The sequence below is a fragment of the Peromyscus leucopus genome, chromosome 13 (genome assembly GCF_004664715.2).
Source record: "Peromyscus leucopus breed LL Stock chromosome 13, UCI_PerLeu_2.1, whole genome shotgun sequence".
NCBI classification, from domain to species: domain Eukaryota; kingdom Metazoa; phylum Chordata; class Mammalia; order Rodentia; family Cricetidae; genus Peromyscus; species Peromyscus leucopus.
In genome coordinates this window covers 62,334,122-62,352,497 of record NC_051074.1, presented here as the reverse complement: position 1 = coordinate 62,352,497, position 18,376 = coordinate 62,334,122, and the positions used below count along the sequence as shown (strand labels likewise).

The 18,376-nt window shown below is 46.4% G+C and overlaps 1 long non-coding RNA gene across 2 annotated transcripts; it reads right to left on the bottom strand.

The window, feature by feature from the left end:
- Window positions 1–420: 420 nt before the first annotated feature.
- On the bottom strand, window positions 421–12,129 carry LOC119088924. 2 transcript variants are annotated; one of them, XR_005092685.1, is made up of 4 exons: window positions 12,070–12,129; window positions 10,707–11,399; window positions 7,723–7,820; window positions 421–995 (listed from the first exon to the last, which is right to left on the bottom strand). It is a non-coding gene; the product is annotated as an uncharacterized LOC119088924 (long non-coding RNA). The 2 variants fall into 2 exon arrangements; XR_005092684.1 differs by having other exon boundaries at window positions 10,707–12,105.
- Between the last annotated feature and the right edge of the window lie 6,247 nt (window positions 12,130–18,376).

Below are 18,376 nucleotides of genomic sequence, written 5' to 3'. Positions count from 1 at the left end.
AAGCCTCTAGGTCTCCCTAGCTAGCTGTCACCAACACAAAGATTAGTGTGTGTAGTCAGAAGTTTTCCTGTGTCCCACCCGGTCCAGCAGCCACTGGGACCCAAGTAAACACACAGAGGCTTAATATTATTTACAAACTGTATGGTCTATGGCAGGCCTCTTGCTAGCCAGCTCTTATATTTTAAATTAACCCATTTCTATTCATCTATGTTTTGCCACGTGTTCCGTGGCTTACTGGTCTGCTGGCATGTTGTTCCTTGGGCGGCAGGCTGGTGTCTCTCCAGGCTCTGCCTTTCTCTTTCCTGTCTCTCTCCTTTCCTGCCTGCCTCTAAGCTGCCTTGCCATAGGTCATTTATTAACCAATGGGAACAACATGTATTCACAGCATACGGAAAGACATCCCCCAGCAACTGTGGTGTTTCCAAGGGGCACAGTTGAATGAGGGTGACATATAAGTTGGTAGAGTAAGTAAGGCACATTGCCTTCCATAACGTGGGTGGGCCTCATCCGGTCAGCTGAAGGCCTGGATAGAATACCTCTCCTGAGCAGTATGGTGCTCTTCAGCCAGCTGCAGACCACAGCTGCAAGTCCAGCTCCTTTCCAGGTCTTCAGTCCGAGCCCCAGGTTTGGACCTGCCAGTATCCAGAAATACAGTGTCTTAAATTTCTTTCTAAATACATCCTAAATGCATAACTGGTGACTGTGCTTCTCTGAAGAGTCCTGTTATGATAACTTAAAACAAGAAGGGCTTGCTCCATTGCGGGAGGTGTCTGGGAGTGTGTAAATGCTCTCACAGAAGTCTCTGTGATGTTGTTTTCCCCATGTTTACTGCCACAGTTACAAAGTAGACTGCACATCTGCATTCAGGACAGGAAATCCCACCACCTCCTGGCACGGTGCTGAGAAAACAGCCTTTGGAAACCTTCATCTTCATCTTCAGTTATCACTGGCTGTAAAAGCAGCAGGAAAATCCAGTGGTTTTTGTTGTCTCCAGCCTAAGTTGGAGAAAAAAAGTAATAAGGCAGGAAGAAACTGAAACCCACTAGTGGCTTAATGCGCACATACACTGAACACTGTGAGTGAACTGGTAAATCCCTTTGGAAAGGAGCTGTGCTGGCTCCTTTTATTCATCTTGACACAAACTAGAGTTATCTGAAAGGAGAGAACCTCAATTGAGAAAACACCTCCATAAGATCTGACTCTGGGACATGTTCTTAATAACTGATTGATGGGGAAGGGCCCAGCCCATGGTGGGTGGAGCCATCCCTGGGCTGATGGTCCTGGGTTCTATATGAAAGCAGGCTGAACAAGCCATGAGGAGCAAGCCAGTAAGCAGCACCCCTCCATGGCCTCTGCATCAGCTCCTGCCTCCAGGTTCCTGCTCTGTGTGAGTTCCTGTCCTCAGTAATTTTGATGATGAACTGTGATGTGGAACTGTGAGTGAAATAAACCCTTTCCTCTCCAGGGTGCATTTGGTCATGGTGTTTGGTCACAGCAATAGTCACCCTAACTAAGACAGGAGAATGAGCATTATATACCATAGGCCACAGCAATCGAGCTATAGGTGATGAACCCGGAAGCACTCCTTTCCTGACTGTAATTTGGAGTCAGGCACACACCATCGACCTTCTCTATCTAGAGCAGAATATCAAAAAGTTGCAAGACAGCCCCCCCCCCAGAAGGCTAGGCATTTATTTTTTCTGGTGTCTGTGTTGCAGTTGGGTGACATCCACACTGCTTAAAATACTCCAGGGATTCAGGATGTTTTGAAGAGTGACGCAGGGCTCAAAGTCCACTAGAGAGTCTTAGATTTGGGCAGAAGGCGCAGGGCGAACATCTGCAGGTACTGCCTAGTGGAGCTGTTGATGGCACCTGCCACTGATGCCCCTAGGAATGAGTGGGCAGAGCAGATGCCAAGCCCTCCTTGGACATGTCACATGGCATCACATGGCTGTCTTCTTGCATCTGCACACACATACCTACCTTCTGTGACCACTGTCCTGCCAGGGTGTGGAGGCCTTCTCTGGCCCCAGCTCTCAGTGGCAGGCTGCCTCAGAGTGCAGCCCCTTGCCTGGATGCTTTGGTATGCTTTTAAGGAAGAGAAACTAGTTTATCTACTGACTGAAGTCCAAACTGCATTACCTGGCAGCTGGGCAGCTCCAGAATATCTGCATTTGACACTTGGAGATAGCAACCTGTCTTAGTTAGAGTTTCTATTGCTGTGGAGAGGCACCATGGTCACGGCATTGGACTGGCTTACAGTTTCAGAGGTTCAGTCCATTATTATCATGGCGGAACATGGAGGCAAGCAGGCAGACATGGTGCTGGAGAAGGAGCTGAGAGTTCTACATCTTGATCCACAGGCAGCAGAAGGAGACTGTGTGCCATACTGGGCATAGCTTGAGCGTATGTGAGACCACAAAGCCCACCCCCACAGTGACACACTTCCTCCAATAAGACCACACCTACTCCAACAAGGCCACACCTCCTAACAGTGCCACTCTCTGTGGGCCAAGCATTCAAACCCATGAGTCTACAGGGGCCATACCTGTTAAACCACCACAGGCTGAGAGTTGTCTTATTTGCTCTGTAGTTTGCATCTTGCATATCAACAAAATTAGCAGCATTAAGAAAGAAACTAAAATTTAAAAACCCAAAGGTCTTCCAGTGGCCTGTGTTGGACGATCTGAAGAACAAAATGAGCAACAATACTAACATTTTAACTCATACACCAAAAGTTCATTAGTTCATATTAGTGCAAATAAGTAATTGAATGAAGAAATATATGGATGGATATGGAAAACACTTAAGGTAGAATAGCTATACTAAAAATAACAAATATACAAATAATAAATATGGAAAGTGATGCTGGCAAGTTCCAGCAGAAATCACCGCAGAAGAAAGCACCAGGGGATGCTCAAATTAGCCGTAGGTAGACTGAAAGAGAAGAGGATATTTGTAGGCTCTTAGGTGATTAATTAATAAGGGATGATTAATTAATAAGGGAGAAATAGCTCAGCTACGTAGTGCAACAGCTTGGTAGAACCCCTTCACCAAGGGATTAGAAGTGACTGTTGCTGGTGCTGAATAAGCTGGATGTCCTGAGGTGATGCTGCCAGACACACGGACAACATCCCTGTCAAAATGCCAGCTAGATTAGAGGTTCTCAGCAGCCACACATGTCTTACCACACCAAAGAACGTGTAAAAATGATCTGTCTTGACCCTGGAGGAGCGCTGTTGGCCCAGGACAGTTATGGTCACAGTAAACACAATGCTAGGCTTCATAACTGTTGAGTGTCCAGGGTGCCAGAAATGCCAAAGTGGAGGAACCCTGACTTCAGATTAGCCAAGAAGAGACACCAGAGAAACCCACACAGGGGGGCAGGCTGTACAACAGTGGAGCAGTACTTCTCCAAAGCACAGCTCGGAGGAAAGATGGAGACGCTGTGGAGAGGACAGTGACAGGCGCAGTGTGCAATGGGCTGGAACCGTTGGTGGAGAAAAGGGCAGGCGGGACACTGTTCAGCGAGGTCTTTGGAGCGGATGTACAGTTGCTCTGTGTTACTTCCCTGACTTGGATCCTTATGCTGTGAATGTGATGTGGTGCTAACACTTTGGAAAGCCTGTGAGCTCTACCCAGGGCTACTGTGCTCTATTTTTCCCCCTTCCCCATCTCTCTCTCTCTCTCTCTCTCTCTCTCTCTCTCTCTCTCTCTCTCTCTCTCTCTCTCTCGTGTGTACTCACAGTTTGGTTGGTTGGTTTTTTGTACGTGTTTGGGTGCACTTGTGTGTATGTGACTGTGGAGACCTGAGGTTGATGTTAGAAATCATCCTTACTCATGAGACACTGTCTCCCAATCAAACTCAGAGCTCTCCAACATGGGTAGTCTTGCCAGCTAGCTCATGCCGGGAATCTCCTATTTCTGCTTTCCAAGGCTGGCAATTTCGGAATCACAGGCAGACTGCCACAGCCACCTGGCATTTACATGAGCTCTGGGGATTGAAGTAGGGTCCTTATGATTGTTTGTTAAGCACTCTAGCCACCGAGAGCCCTCTGTGTTACTTTTCTAATTTTTAAAAATAATTTATTTAATTATTTATTATAAATTCATTTTCAGAATGCTAAATAAATGAAATTTCAAATGAAAATAATTTAAGATATAAATATTTCAAAAATAGGAGGAAAGATATAAAGACACAAAGGTATTGAGACAATATAGTAAATGCTGAAGATAATCAAAGAAGATAAATTATTCAGTAATTTAAGAAAACTGAGACCAAAAAGAAAACAACACAACAAAACAGATTTGAAAGAAATGTTGAAAAAGCACAACACCTGTCCTGACAGTGTTGGCCTGGACTGGCTGACCAAGACAAATTCTAGAAAACTGCTTAACTAAGAAGAAGGAAGAGGAGGAGAAAGAGGAAGAGGAGGAAGAGGAACTGGAGGAGGAAGAGGAGGAGGAAGAGGAAGAGGAAGAGGAGCTCCTTCAATGTACAGAAGGCAGGAGTGCTTGACTTCTAAGGAAATGAAAATCAGATTCCTGTCCTCTGGTTCTCAGTGCTGTGCCACACCCAGATGGCTCTAGGGACGGAACTCACCAGGGCAGTGAAGGAGTGAAGAGTAGACAGACAAACAGACAGGAGGGACACACGGACAAGCTAGGATCTGGTAGACAGGGCTCTCTGACAGAGAAACTGCAGCTCTGGAAAGCTCAGTTGTATTTACTGTTCACAACTGACCTCGCCCTGGGGATAGAGCTTTGACGTTTTCTCATGGGTCCTCGTCACGCCTATGCCCACGTCAACAGCACACTTTCACTCAGGACTTCACTCGGGCGTTCCTCTGCTCCCCACAGTGCTGGCACGAGGGCCTCGTTATCTCTCTGGACTCTAAGGCCTTATGGAAGAACTCTCTGGAGTAATGTACCTGAGCTCCTCAAGGAACCATGTGAAGCGAGGATGCTGTGTCTGGCATCAACTCAAGCATGATGGTCATAGATCTCTGGAGGAGCACTGTTTTCATGAGCCTTCTCTGAGCCACTCAGAAAATGAGCTCCACACACCGAGACACCTCGATGGACACTGACTGACAGAACCACCGCTGAGCACTAAGTATTCAGATCCTTAGAACTAAGACTGACGGTTGAGAGAAGGCCTGAGGCTGGGTCCTCTGACGTCATATTGCACAACCGTTTGGAGCAGAAAACAGGAAAACGCTGAGTGTGGTGACTCAGTCCAGTGATCCTAGGATTCAAGAGGCTGAGGCAGGAGGATCAGGAGTTCAAGCCAAGGCAAGAATGTGTCTCAAGAACTGTGATTAAATAAACAAGTAAAGCAGAGCACTATCTCTTGCGTTCATCTTCTCTTTGTGGTGGTAGGAAATGACATCATCATCTTGGAAAGCAGTGGACAGAGTTGGAGACCTTGCACATAGTCTGTGGTGTGTGAACTCTCTCACCCCGTAATCAAGCAGAGGGTGAAGAAACGTGGGTCTGCATGAAAGGGTTCCAGGCAATCAATGAAGAGCAGTGAAGGACATGAGTGTCATCACCGGGCAGCTTAAGAATCAAAGATTTCTAAATGCATTTATTAAGTGAATGGAACCCGGGCCTGATCCTGTCTCTCTGGATTCAACTTTCAACTGGCAGGAAATACAGAGACCAAAGAATCAGGCCAGGGTGGCACTTAGGTGTTAGGAGGGGTGGGGTTGTGTTGGGGCACGGTAAGGCACATCTGGGAGGTGGTGAAGTCCAGCTTGGTGACCTTGGATGCTGGCTTTATAATGCAGTACTCTGTGCATTTGTTTTGGGTGGTTCTCTGTAGTAGCATTTTATTTTACTACAAAATTAAAAAGAAAAGATGGGGGGTGGGGAGCAAAGCAATCAAAACGTTGAGTAAAATTTTCCATAACTGCTTGGTTTGGGAAGACAGTACTCACAAGGGTCATTTGACATAACAAAGCTCACATCTCAGGAACTTCGGGTTAAGTTTCCTCCAATTTGTGGTAACCTCTCATGAGCAGTGAGCTTATTTTTAAACAGCAAGTAAACAACGCAGTGATAAACTTGGTCCTTTGGCCTCGCAGAAGTGGTGAGAACACAGACTTATGTGATTTCTCTTGCAAAGATGTTACTTAACAGCCTGTATCAGGGCAATAAATGCCTATGAATCAGTTAGGCAGGCTGACAAGATAGATGATCGTGTTGTTTGTACTGTCTGCTAATTCCTATCCCCCAGGTGGACGTGTTGAAGCTAGCACCGTCAATACTTGAAGACACTGCCTTGAGTAGTGAAGACTCCTAACAAAGGCTTGCTTTTACAAATTAGTGTGAATTTATTAGATGGAGAGCACACTGCTCTCCACCACAAGTGTGTGAGCAGCCGAAACCAGACTGCAGGTCCACACGCTGTTCCCGGGTGCAGAGTACTGAGGTCTTCATCAAGAATGTCCTCTCGTTTGGTTTCTGTGTACAATGTCCTGCAATATCGTGGCTTTGAACAAACGGATGGCTAACACGCTTTTGTCTACAGCCCACACTCCCGATACACACTGTAAGGGCTTTACCGAAAGCTCCTCAAGCTTGGCGAACAGGCATTTCAAATGTCTGTCCCAGACGGAATTCCTGATTCCCACCTCCACAAATGTTCTCCACCCACAGCTTTCCCATCTCAGTGAATGGCTCCTTGTTCCTTCCCGTTGCTTTGGTTCTGTTGGGGGATCTTCCTTGATGGTTCCTCTTGTCTCTGGCCACTGTGACCATCCTGGTCAGCATGAGGATATTCTCAGGGGACACTCATGTCCCCCCCTTCTACTGCCAGACTGCTGGAACAAGGCTCCCCAATGAGTTGGAATTTGCCCCAGGAATCTCACGCTGGGAAAAGGAAAAAGCCAGATGCCACCTACAGAAAAGTCTCCTGGAAAGAGAGTTCACGAGGTGTTAAGATCTCCCAGACCACCTTGTGGAGAAACCGGAGCCCACCACTGGGCCAGGCCACAAACTGACTGGGACTCCTTAACTATGCACAATGCTGGCCCTCCACTTAAACCTAAACCCCACATCAGGACCCGAAGATGTGGGGTGGGGGGCAGAGGGTCTCTTCGTCTCTCTTTCCAATGTGGCTTCATTAAAGAGCTCTCCTTTCCCTGGTTTTCACTATTAGTGTGACTCTTTTAATCACCTTATTAAGAAGGAGTGGCCAGCTCTGGTTGGCTGTGAGTGTCAGAACACAGGCTCTGACCCAATCATTCCAGTGACATCACTTCCAATCTGCAAGCAAATCCTTTTGCTTCTACTTTCAAAATACACTCAGCAATATGTCTTGCTTACAAAATACACTGTAATTACATTATTTCCTCCCTTCCTTTTCTCCCTTTCAGTCCCTGCTCTGTCTCTCCCGCTCCCTTTCAGAGTCTTAGCCTCTTATTATTTAATTATTGTTGGTACATGTATATGTTAGTGGATGCATAAATGCAACCTGCTGAGCCATTTTAGAATACTTTGAAAACTTACAGAAGAAATAGTCCTAGATGCATATGACTGCCCAAAATTTAAATCAAGGCGGACACATGTGACCCCCCCAAAAAAAATTAAATCAAGGCTATACAAACAGCTTAAGTTTGTTACAAGCAAAAAGATTGAAGCATACATTTTAAAACTTCGTTAAAAAAGAAATTTTCTTTACAAGATTAGCCAGACTCACCGCCAAATTCCACCAACCTTTTAAGGAAGAGCTCTCCTCAGACTGTTCCACATAATGGCAGGAAAGGCATTCTATGGAATTCCTCCTACAAGGCCACTGTCTCCTGATGCCACAACTGAATGAACACACAATTAAAAAGGAAGAATACAAATCTGTTTCTCTGAACATAAACACAAAAATTCTTGCAAATTGTACTCAAGAACACATTAAGAAGATCATACAACATAATCCAGGGTGGTTTCGTTCCAGGGATGCAAGGTTGGTTCAACATTTGTAAATTCACATATGTAGTTAACACATAAATAGAGTTAAGGACAGAAATCACATGATTGAATATATGTAGAAAAGGTTTGTGATAAAGTTCAGGGTCTCAACTACATCACTCTTGACCATATTGGTACAGGAAACTGAGCAAAAGCACTTCTGAGATACTAATATCCACATTTGTTACTGCGCCACTCAAAGTCACTGAGAAACTGAACCAGCCTAGATGTTTGTCCACGGATAAACATAAACTATTAAAAATGTGCTACATATGCATAATGGAATTTTTATTCAGCCATAAAGAAAAATAAAATCATGGTATTTTGCAAAATAATACATATAAGTAGAGATTGTTATGTTAAACAAAATAAACCAGGCTTGGAAAGACAAATAGTATGTTTCCACTCGTATGCAAACTCTAGATTTAAGAGTTTGTGATTGTGTATGTGTGACTGTGTGTGTGCATGAGTGTGCAGGTAAGGAAAGTGGAAAGAGACCATGAAAATATGAGGAGTAAAGGGAAGAAAGAGAGAGAAGGAGAGAGAGAGAGGAAGAGAAGAGAAGAGAAGAGAAGAGAAGAGAAGAGAAGAGAAGAGAAGAGAAGAGAAGAGAAGAGAAGAGAGGCCAGGTGGAGGTGGTGGTGGTGCACGCCTTTAATCCCAGCACTCTGGAGGCAAGGACCAGCTTGATCTACAGAGTGAGTTCAAGGATAGCCTACTCTACACAGAGAAACCCTGTCTCTGAAAAATCTAAAGAAGGAGGGAAGGAAGAAAAGAAAAAGTTGTAGAGGCACGTGCCTGGAATCCCAGAGGTAAAGAGGCTAAAGCAGAAAGGGAGCCAGTGCAACCCATGTCTACATGTTGTGTGCTAGGTCCTTGTCATTACAAAGAATTAAAACATGGAAGCTGGATAGAGGTGTAGCATGAATCTTAAAAGGTCTTATTAATTAAACAACCCCAGAGCCAGGTATTGGGGTGAATACTGGAAGATCAGAGAGACAGACACAAGCCACAGCTGACCTCACCTCAACAACTCCTCAGCTGATCCTGTTTCCTCAGACTGGAAGCCTCTGAGTCCTCATCTGAATGAATCTCAGCTGAACTGCTGCTAGAAGCCTAAAAGCTTAACAGGACTCTAGTTCCTGGGCCTCACACCTTATATACCTTTCTGCTTTCTCCCATCACTTCCTGGGATTAAAGGTGTGTGTCACCATGCCTGGCTGTTTCCAGTGTGGCTTTAAACTCAGAGATCTGGATGGATCTCTGCCTCCAGAAGGCTAGGATTAAAGGTGTGTGTGCCACCATTTTCTGGCCTCTATGTCTGTCTAGTGGCTGTTCTGTTCTCTGACCCCAGATAAGTTTATTAATTGTATAATATTTTGGGGAACACAATATCACCACATAGAGGGCTTGGTGGCTAAGAGCACTTGTTCTTGCCAAGAACCCAGGTTTGGTTCCATCACTCACAACCATGGTGGCTCACAACCATCTGTAACTCCAGTTCCAGGAGATACAGCGCCCTCTTCTGACCTCCACAGGCACTAGGCACGCACATGGTGCACACACAAACAGGCAGGTAAAACACCCATACACATAAAATAAAAGAAGCAAATCTAAAAGAAAAAGAAGAAGTTGAAACACACCTTCCTTCCCATTGCTGCCACTGTGCTGTCCCCGACGCCTTCTCCTGAATTAATGTTCTATCTGTCACTCACCACCCCTAAGGTACTCTCAGCTGACAATCACTAATAACTAAGACCTTATTATCTTCCCACGTCCAGGATTGTCTTAGGGTGAGAGTTTCTGTGTGTTTTGTTCATTACTTTCTTCCAAGTGCATGAACAATACCTAATAGTTGGGAGGTGTTTATTAGATGTTTATTCAAAGAAGACCAAATAAAATTGAGTCATCCCATGCCAGGCAGGTCTAAACTTGACCCGAGAGGCAAATTCAATAACGGAATTGATTTCTCCTGATTAGGGGCGGGCCAATAAGATGTCTCCCAGCTCACACTGTAAGATGAATCTGTATCTTTTTGTCTTAGAAATGGACAATTGCATTGACACCTTCACTCTATAACCAAGCTCTCTATGGATATGGTTAATTACATGTCAGAGACTGCAAAGGAAATGGGCCCTGGCACTTAATGAAGACCATTCTGAACTGTATTGGCTACTGTGCTGGCTAGTTTTATGTCAACTTGACACAAGCTAGAGTTATCTGAAAGGAGGGAACCTCAACTGAGAAAACGCCTCCATAAGATTGGGCTGTAGCAAGCCTGTAGAGTATTTTCCCAATTAATGATTGATGTGGGAGGGCCCAGCCCATTGTGGGTGGTGCCATCCTTGGGCTGGTGGTCTTGGGTTCTATAGGAAAGCAGGTTGAACAAGTCATGAGGAGCAAGCCAGTAAGCAGTACCCCTCCATTGCCTCTGCATCAGCCCCTGCCTCTAGGTTCCTGCCCTGTTTGAGTTCCTGTCCTGACTTCCTTCAGTGATAGACTACAATGTGGAAGTATAAGCCAAATAAGACCTTTTCTCTCCATCTTGCTTGTGGTCATGGTGTTTCATCGCAGCAGTAGAAATCCTAACTAGGACAGATATGTATCGGCTAGGCCTCAGCCCCCTCATTTGGAAGGATAATGGCTGTTATCCATTATTGGGAATTAGGTAGAAACTGAGAGTGACGGGGAACCCTAGATAATGGAAACTCAAACAAGATGGCTCCTTTGTCTCTCACCTGTGAGTGTGATGATCCAGAGCAGGTTTAACACTCTCTGCATTTGCTTCTTGTGATTCCATTCTTGGTTCTGGGGTCATCTGGTCATGTGACATAGCTGTCCATAGTCCTAGCTGACTGTCCAGATTGAAGGAAGGAGAAGCAGAGGTCAACAGCCTCAGAGCTTCCCAGGAAACGTTTCTCGACGAGATGGGAAATGTGATGTTTATTTGCAGTGCTGTCGGCCCGGCTGAAAATGTCATTACCGTGAACAAAAGGAGAAGATTAAACAGTTGAGGCTAGGTCTTAGCTTCCACTGTAACTGATTATAGAGTATATCTAGACGTACGTCATGATGTCTAGAAATTGCTGGGACGACCTTCTCTCCTTGATGCAGTAGACCATCTCTTGGTCATTCTCTTTGAAGGAAAGAAACGTCCTTGCCTTCCACCTCACACGTTTCTGCTGCTGGTCTCATCTCCTCCAGCACTGACCACGTGGAGACCACGTCACATTCCACGGATCTAAACAGACCATCACACATGACACTCATGCACTGGTGGCCATCCTTGGGTGGGTGTGTCATCAGGACTGGGGGTTCCTAGCACCCAAACCACCTTGGCAGCTTGTTTTCAAGGGGTGTCCCTTAGATCCTCTGGGTCCTCGAACATTTTGTCTGTATCTGTCCTTGCATCTGCAGCTCTTTTCTCAGCCCTGTGTGGGAAATAATGCTCGTGATATCACTAACACTGCCTAAAATTCAAGGTTTTTATTTTAAGCCAAGAAGGTCTTTTTTCAAATAAAATCTTATGACACATTTCACACACACACAGTGTGTGGTCGGGTGTGTTCAGGGCGGGGCTGTTTGCAAATGAGTGGCTAGAGCATTTCTTAACTTGCTGAGTCAGCTAGGGGAGGGCGAGTGTTGTGGATTAGGACAGGGACTGGAAGGCACTGCAGTAACTCAGCTGTAGGCTGAGGCCTGGTTGCCTAGCAACTCCGCCCCAGCCAGGACAGGTTCTGCCGAAGCTGTTCCAAGAAAGAATCCACCACGGCTCAAAGAAACACAGCTAATGCTTAAACATCAGGGAACCAATCCACAGAATTATAAATAAAACAATCCAGTAAACTGCCACAGGGCCAATGCTGGGAGCCCTAAGGGCAGAGTGGGCAGAATAGCCAGGGACCATGAGCTCAGTGGGCAGTCTGATTTCCCAGCATCCACTGCCCTGGCCCTGTAGACCTCGGCCTTCCACGCTATGCCCAATCCTTCTCTTAGTTTCCGTTTTTAACACTCTATCTGCACTTTGCCAAAAGTCCTGATTTTACTCTCTTTACACCTCCACGAGCCTCCTTCTTGTTCATTATGTATCGACGAAAGTACCGTGGGCTGGGGATTTAGCTCAGCTGGTCGGAAGCCTGCTGAGTAGGCAGAAACTCTTGCGTTCCATCCCTAGCGCGTCATAAGCTGGGTGCGGTCACCTAGGTCTAGAATCCCAGCACTTAGAATCAGAATTTCAAAGTGATCCTCAGCTACATCATCAGTTTGAGGCCAGCTTGGTCTACTTGAGGCCTAGACCCCAACAACAACAACAAAACCCAACGAAACTAATGTTGATTTGCTAATGTCTGGAGATGGTTTTCATTGCTCCAGGTGAGGGCAGTGCTGTAGGCAGCCAGTGGGTGGAAAGCATCGATATTCTCTCCACATAGGCTGCTATGAACATCCTCACTGCATGCAGGTCAGCCTCTCACAGCAAAAAAAAAAAAGTATCTGGCCCTAGATGTGAGCAGTGCCAACCTGGTCTAACATGTATATTATAAATTAAGACAGCAAGCTACACATGAAAATGGTCTATGGCTCAGTGCTTACCTGGTAAAGTTCTTTGATATTATTTTGGGTGGGGTGGGGTGGGGTGGCAAAAAAAAAAAAGTCTAAAAAGGCTCCTTCTGGAGGCCCTCGTGAAGAGGGCTGAGATGAGCTGGCCTCGTCTTAGAACCCTTTGAGGGGGACGCGTGAGTTGGCTGTGCTGAGACCTTACGGGGTGCACAGGAAAAGCTGCTTCTTGGCTATGAGATCCCGATTTCCACAGGTGAGGCCAGGAAGGCCAACCCTCCAGCTCCCTGGCCCCTGTTTGAGACATGGCTATATTCCTTCAGGGCCCCGACAAGTCCACAATGTTTGGGGCCAGTCCTGTAATGACACTCAGTGACTCAGAAGAATTAATGTACCTCTCACTGATGGGCTTTACAGTTTCCCCAAAGACCCTAATTTATTTGGTAGTTAGGCACTGGCACCTCAGAAACAGGCAGCCTTCTGGGAGCATCCCCTTTGGACTACAGAGGAAATTCCCCCTCTCTCAATTCAACGTGTTCCTTTTGACTTGCTTGTGCATCTCTATGAAAAGGCCTTAAAGTCATAGCTCTTGTCTGAAGGTCGGGAAGAAGCATATCTTGCTGACATATTTTATTCTGCCCCAGGTATTGGAAACATCATGTTATAAGAGGGCTGATATCACAATACAACCCCAGACTCTAGACTCCTGTGTCCTCTGACCACATTGTCGTCCTTACCCCATAGGAATCCTTTAGGATGCTAAGCTTTTGTTAAGAGACCACGGTAGATGATAGAATGTGTAACATTTGGCAGGCTTTGGCTTAATATTATTTCTTGACAGCTGGTTGGTTTTTACAGGCCTCTCCTACTCCACGTGTGGGAACCATCTCAGGAAGTAGTCTACTCCAGGGGAAGAGGCGGTAGGACTCTGCAGGGGTAGAGCCACAGACACACTTGGCCTGTAACAGCGGCGACACATCAAAACTCCCAAATCAGAAAACATGTTTTCAGGGTCTGGGACACCACAGTCCCGGGCCTTGCTGATCGGCACCAACGGAGGGCCATCTGGGAAAGCAGCCTCCCCGACACACACAGCTGAAGAGAGTGCTGGGCAGAGAGGCCCTTTGCTTCCTGTGGCTCTGGGCTGCTCCCCTGCGGCTTCCTATCACAGATGTTCTGAAGGATCCAATAACGCCCTTCCCTCCTTCTTCGTTTTCCCTCCTCCCAGTTTCCACCATCTTTTAAAGAGAAGAGTAAGTGGAGAGAGGCCTCATTACAATTGTTGCCAAAATGATACTTGACCATGGAATTACTTTCCGAATGAATTCTCAGGTCTCAAAGTTTTATTAAGTAACTGTAGTTGTATAATAATAATAAAAAAAAATTTAAATGAGGCAGGAGTGGGGATGAGAGAAAGCCTTTTTTATAGCCAAAGCAGAAGTCTTATCGGGGTTTAGTTCCAAAAATAGAACTGCTAGATGCAGCTGCGTGGCAATGGCCGAGCCCCCAGGCACGAGGCCCGCAAACCAGTGGGCTTCTCAGCACGCTCTACGCTCGTGTTAAACCTGCAATGATGTCTGATAGGAGAAGTTATTTAGCCCTTTTTTGGCTCCTTTGAGAGCAATTCAATAGAGTTCACGTTTTTTTAATTTTAGTGTCACAGACCCCGGTAGCTGTGTAGTAGCCCAGGGGGCATGCATCCTCTCTGTCGGATGACGTCAGGGCCTAGCAAGTCAGCTGCAATGGGGGGACCATGGGTGAGGCTTGTGGACTCCGCTCTCCTCGCTTCCAAAGGAAGTGCAACCAAGGGCAAGTTCATATCTTCCAATGTTAGCATGAACTGCATATGTTAAAAAAATGTACTCCGACCCCGAAGCTCAAAGCTGTTGATATGATGCCTTCGATGTTGGCATGTCTTACCAGTTTTAAAACCGTTCAGTCACGTATGTGATCCCATTTGATTTTCTCAACGATACATCTTCCAGGCCTGCCAAGCATGATATGGTAGATATGGCTTTTGTACAAGTTCAGTGATGAGTAAATAGAACTTGTGTATAATTTACATTAATTTCTGACTGAAGGTTGGCGAAAGGAGCTAATTCTCAGAACTCCACTAGAGAAAGGTTTTTAGCAGGCCCTCTTCTAGGTGGTAGGGCCATGCAGCACCCCCTGAATGGGAACACTACATAAAACCTACTCCTCTGGGACAAGACTTGGAGCATAAAGCGTTCACCCACCTCTAATCCCTTGCCTGACATCATCAATCCATTGCATGCAGTCATCACAACAACCTGGATGTCTGCTCATCCTGGCAAAGCAGGTGGGAAGATTTGAATCCTATGATGTTCCAAGAGTTCAGGTCCAGGGCAGGGTACACATTCTGGTTGTCCACAAACATGGCCATGGTGCTGCTTGTCATCCTTGCTTGCTGACCTGGAGGGTTTCTGCTATTTTCATACCACAGTTCGATCATGCAGACGCTTGCGTAGAGCGTGTGGCTCCTTCCACAGGCAGCCATTTTCCTTCTGACCCTCAGCAAAGAACTGCTTTGGGGGGGGCGTCTCACTTTCGACTCCCCACCCCTCTTCCACCTTCATTGGCTTCCTCTTTCTGGAGGGAACCTGCCTTTGGGGCCCCTCTGGGTCAGCCCTGCTACAAACCTGCTTTAACTCTTGAAAACAGAGCTGACCTCTTCCTTCAACAGAGAGAAGAAAAGGAAACTACGAAGAAGAGAAAGTTATCCACTCACACATTTCCTATATATTCACAAATTTGTTTTTGAGGTAGGGTCTCGAGTATCAGAGAGCTGACCTTGAACTCACTCTGACGACCCTGAACTTCTGGAACCCCTGCCTCTGGCTCTCATGGGCTAGGATCACAGGATGTAGCACTGTGCCTGGCTTCTATGGGCTTGGTGATGCTTGAGCGCTTGGATGCCTGGGGTCTCATGCACGCCAAGCGAGCACTTGAGCACCAGAGCTGCTGTGAAGCTAGAGCCAAGACAAACTTGTGGGTGGGATGAATCTCTGTCTTTTTTACATTATCATATGCTAAAAAGAACTAAGCATTTAAATAACTAGGGGAAAGGGACAGGCCAAGCCTGCCTATACTTGAATCGTTTACCAGATCAATGCGATGAGGAATAAGAATGAAGTGGTTCATTTTTAATTCTTATTGTATTAAGTTAAGGGGATTTTCTTGGGAACAATGGAACTGAGTGCATCTGTGATTCCTACTGGGTTGTGAGGCGGTCATGGGGACACTCCAGAAAGGGCCAAAGGCCGAGGCCAGAAAGCTCACCTGGATACACACACCTAGCTACTTCCCTGTGCTTTTCCATTTCGAGGAGCATATTGAATGTCTGACATCCCCCAAATAACTCTTGTGTGTTTTCCCTTTTAGTTTTTGGAGACCAGGAGGTGCTTTGAAATACACGGGAAGGTTTTGCTCTCGGATTAGGGGAGAGACAGTGTTGGTGGGAGGGAACAGGGCGATGCCCTCTCCAAGGAAGAAGAGCTGTCAGCAGTGAGATCTAAAAGCCAAGTGGGACGGACTTCCTGTAAGAGGTTGAGGGAGAAGGATGAGAGGAGTCACACCCAGGGCCTGCAGGTGAGGGGATATGATGGTTGGCTTGGCTTGTTACCTTGGCTGGATGAAGGGATATTAAGGACTGGTGAAATGCACCTGTGTGCCTGGGGGATCATTTCCAGAGGTGACTGACACGTAGGATCCGCCCTAAATGTGGGTGGCTCCTTCCAATGGGCTGGTAACCAGATGGGGAAGAGCTGGAGGGAGGCAGCCTGCTTCTGCTTGCAAGCCCCTTCTGGTGAGTGCGCCACTGGCCGTGGACCTTTTAATGTGGATTTAGCTCCCTAAGGACTGCCCTTACCTTCCCCTTAGACAGCTGCCTGGTTCTCTGCCAGGAGGCGGCCAGTGTTGGATTCCCCACCCCCAGTATGTAACTGAATACAATAGATTTACACAATGTGTACAAACATTTTATCTGATCCTCTAGAGAACCCTAATACCACATGCCTTGTTGATAGAATGGAGCATATTTTGTCTTCTGGAGGACAGAGTACAGGGTAGGGCTTCGGAGAGGGGACAAAGGACCAGAACATTAAGGTGAAGAATGGCGCTCAGGTAGCATTGACTATCTGCAACAGCAAATGAATAACCGTGGCTGAAACCAAGTGGGCATTGGGTTTTCTCATGTCGTATTGAGAGCTGGGTAGTAAGTGCTGCCATTGGTTGTGTGGCTCAATGTCAGCAAAGCCAGGTCTCAGTAAGTCTCCTACTTTCTTCAGGGCTCTAAGGAGAGCTTCCAGTTTCCTGAAAAGGTAACAAGAGCACACGGTTCTGACCTCCTTTTAGGGAGTTTCCCTGTAAGCCTAGCACTTAACTCACATCTCAGCATTCAGAACGCCATCACAATGGAAAGGGTTCTTAACTCACATCTCAGCATTCAGAACACCATCACAATGGAGAGGGTTCTTAACTCACATCTCAGCATTCAGAATGCCATCACAGTGGAAAGGGTTCTTAACTCACATCTCAGCATTCAGAACACCATCACAGTGGAAACACTTCTCTTCCAGGCATCCTGTCTCCTTCCCCAAAAGATATCTAGGGATTCACTTTGCCTAGATCAATTTGGTACACAGGTCCACTTTTCTGGACCAATTGCTGTGTCTGTCACAAGCCAGGCTCTTGTTACTCTTGAACTACAGCCCGAATTTCTGATGTAATTTTACGCTCCCAGGCCCTGACGGAGAAACTTCAAAGTCTTTCCATTACCCACAGGCTGGCTTTCGGGCCTTGTCCCCAGTGTGCCTGCAATTAAACTCAACAAAGGCCTAACCTCAGAGAGCAGCCTAACCGACTGCTTTCCTCCTGCCCTCTGTTCCAGACACGTGGACTAGTGAGCTCTGTGGACAGACACAGTCGTTTTCTTCCCGGGTTTGCTCGTCACTTCCCCACATTTCCGGTCCCTCGTCCGCTTCTGATTCCCCTCATGGATCCATTGATCCTGTGCCTCTTGTGTTCTTGATCCTCATGTGCCCTCAAGAGCCTGCTCCAGCACTCATTTTCAGAGACGTGGCTGCACTCTAACCAAGGCAGGTGTTTGTGTGTGCCTGTGAGTGTGTGTGTGTGTGTGTGTGTGCTTCTGTATGTGTCTCTGTGTGTGTTTGTCTCTGTGTGTGTATGTGTGTGCTTTTGTGTGTGTCTGTGTGTTTGTCTCTGTGTATGTATGTCTCTCTGTGTGTGTGTGTGTGTGCTTTTGTGTGTGTCTGTGTGTGTGTGTGTGTGTGCTTCTGTATGTGTCTGTGTGTGTGTGTTTGTCTCTGTGTGTATATGTGTGTGTGTGTCTGTGTGTTTGTCTGTGTGTGTGTCTATGTGTGTGTATGTGTGCTTTTGTGTGTGTCTGTGTGTTTGTCTCTGTGTATGTATGTATGTCTATGTGTGTGTGTGCTTTTGTGTGTGTCTGTGTGTGTGTGTGTTTGTCTCTGTGTGTGTGCTTTTGTGTGTGCCTGTGTGTGTATGTCTGTCTGTGTGTGTGTGTGTGTGCTTTTGTGTGTGTCTGTCTCTGTGTGTGCTTGTGTGTGTATGTCTGTGTGTGTGTGTGTGTGTGTGCTTTTGTGTGTGTCTGTGTGTGTGTGTGTGTATGTGTGTGTTCATGTCACAGTGGGTGTGTGGAAGTCACAGGATAACCTGCAGAAATCAGTTGTTTTCTTCCATGTGGGTTCTGGGAATTGAACTCAGGTTGTCAGCCTTGGTGGCACACACCTTCACTCCTGAGCTGTGTCACTGGCCCTCCCCATTTGAAGTCTTGATACTCAGTGATCAACAGCTT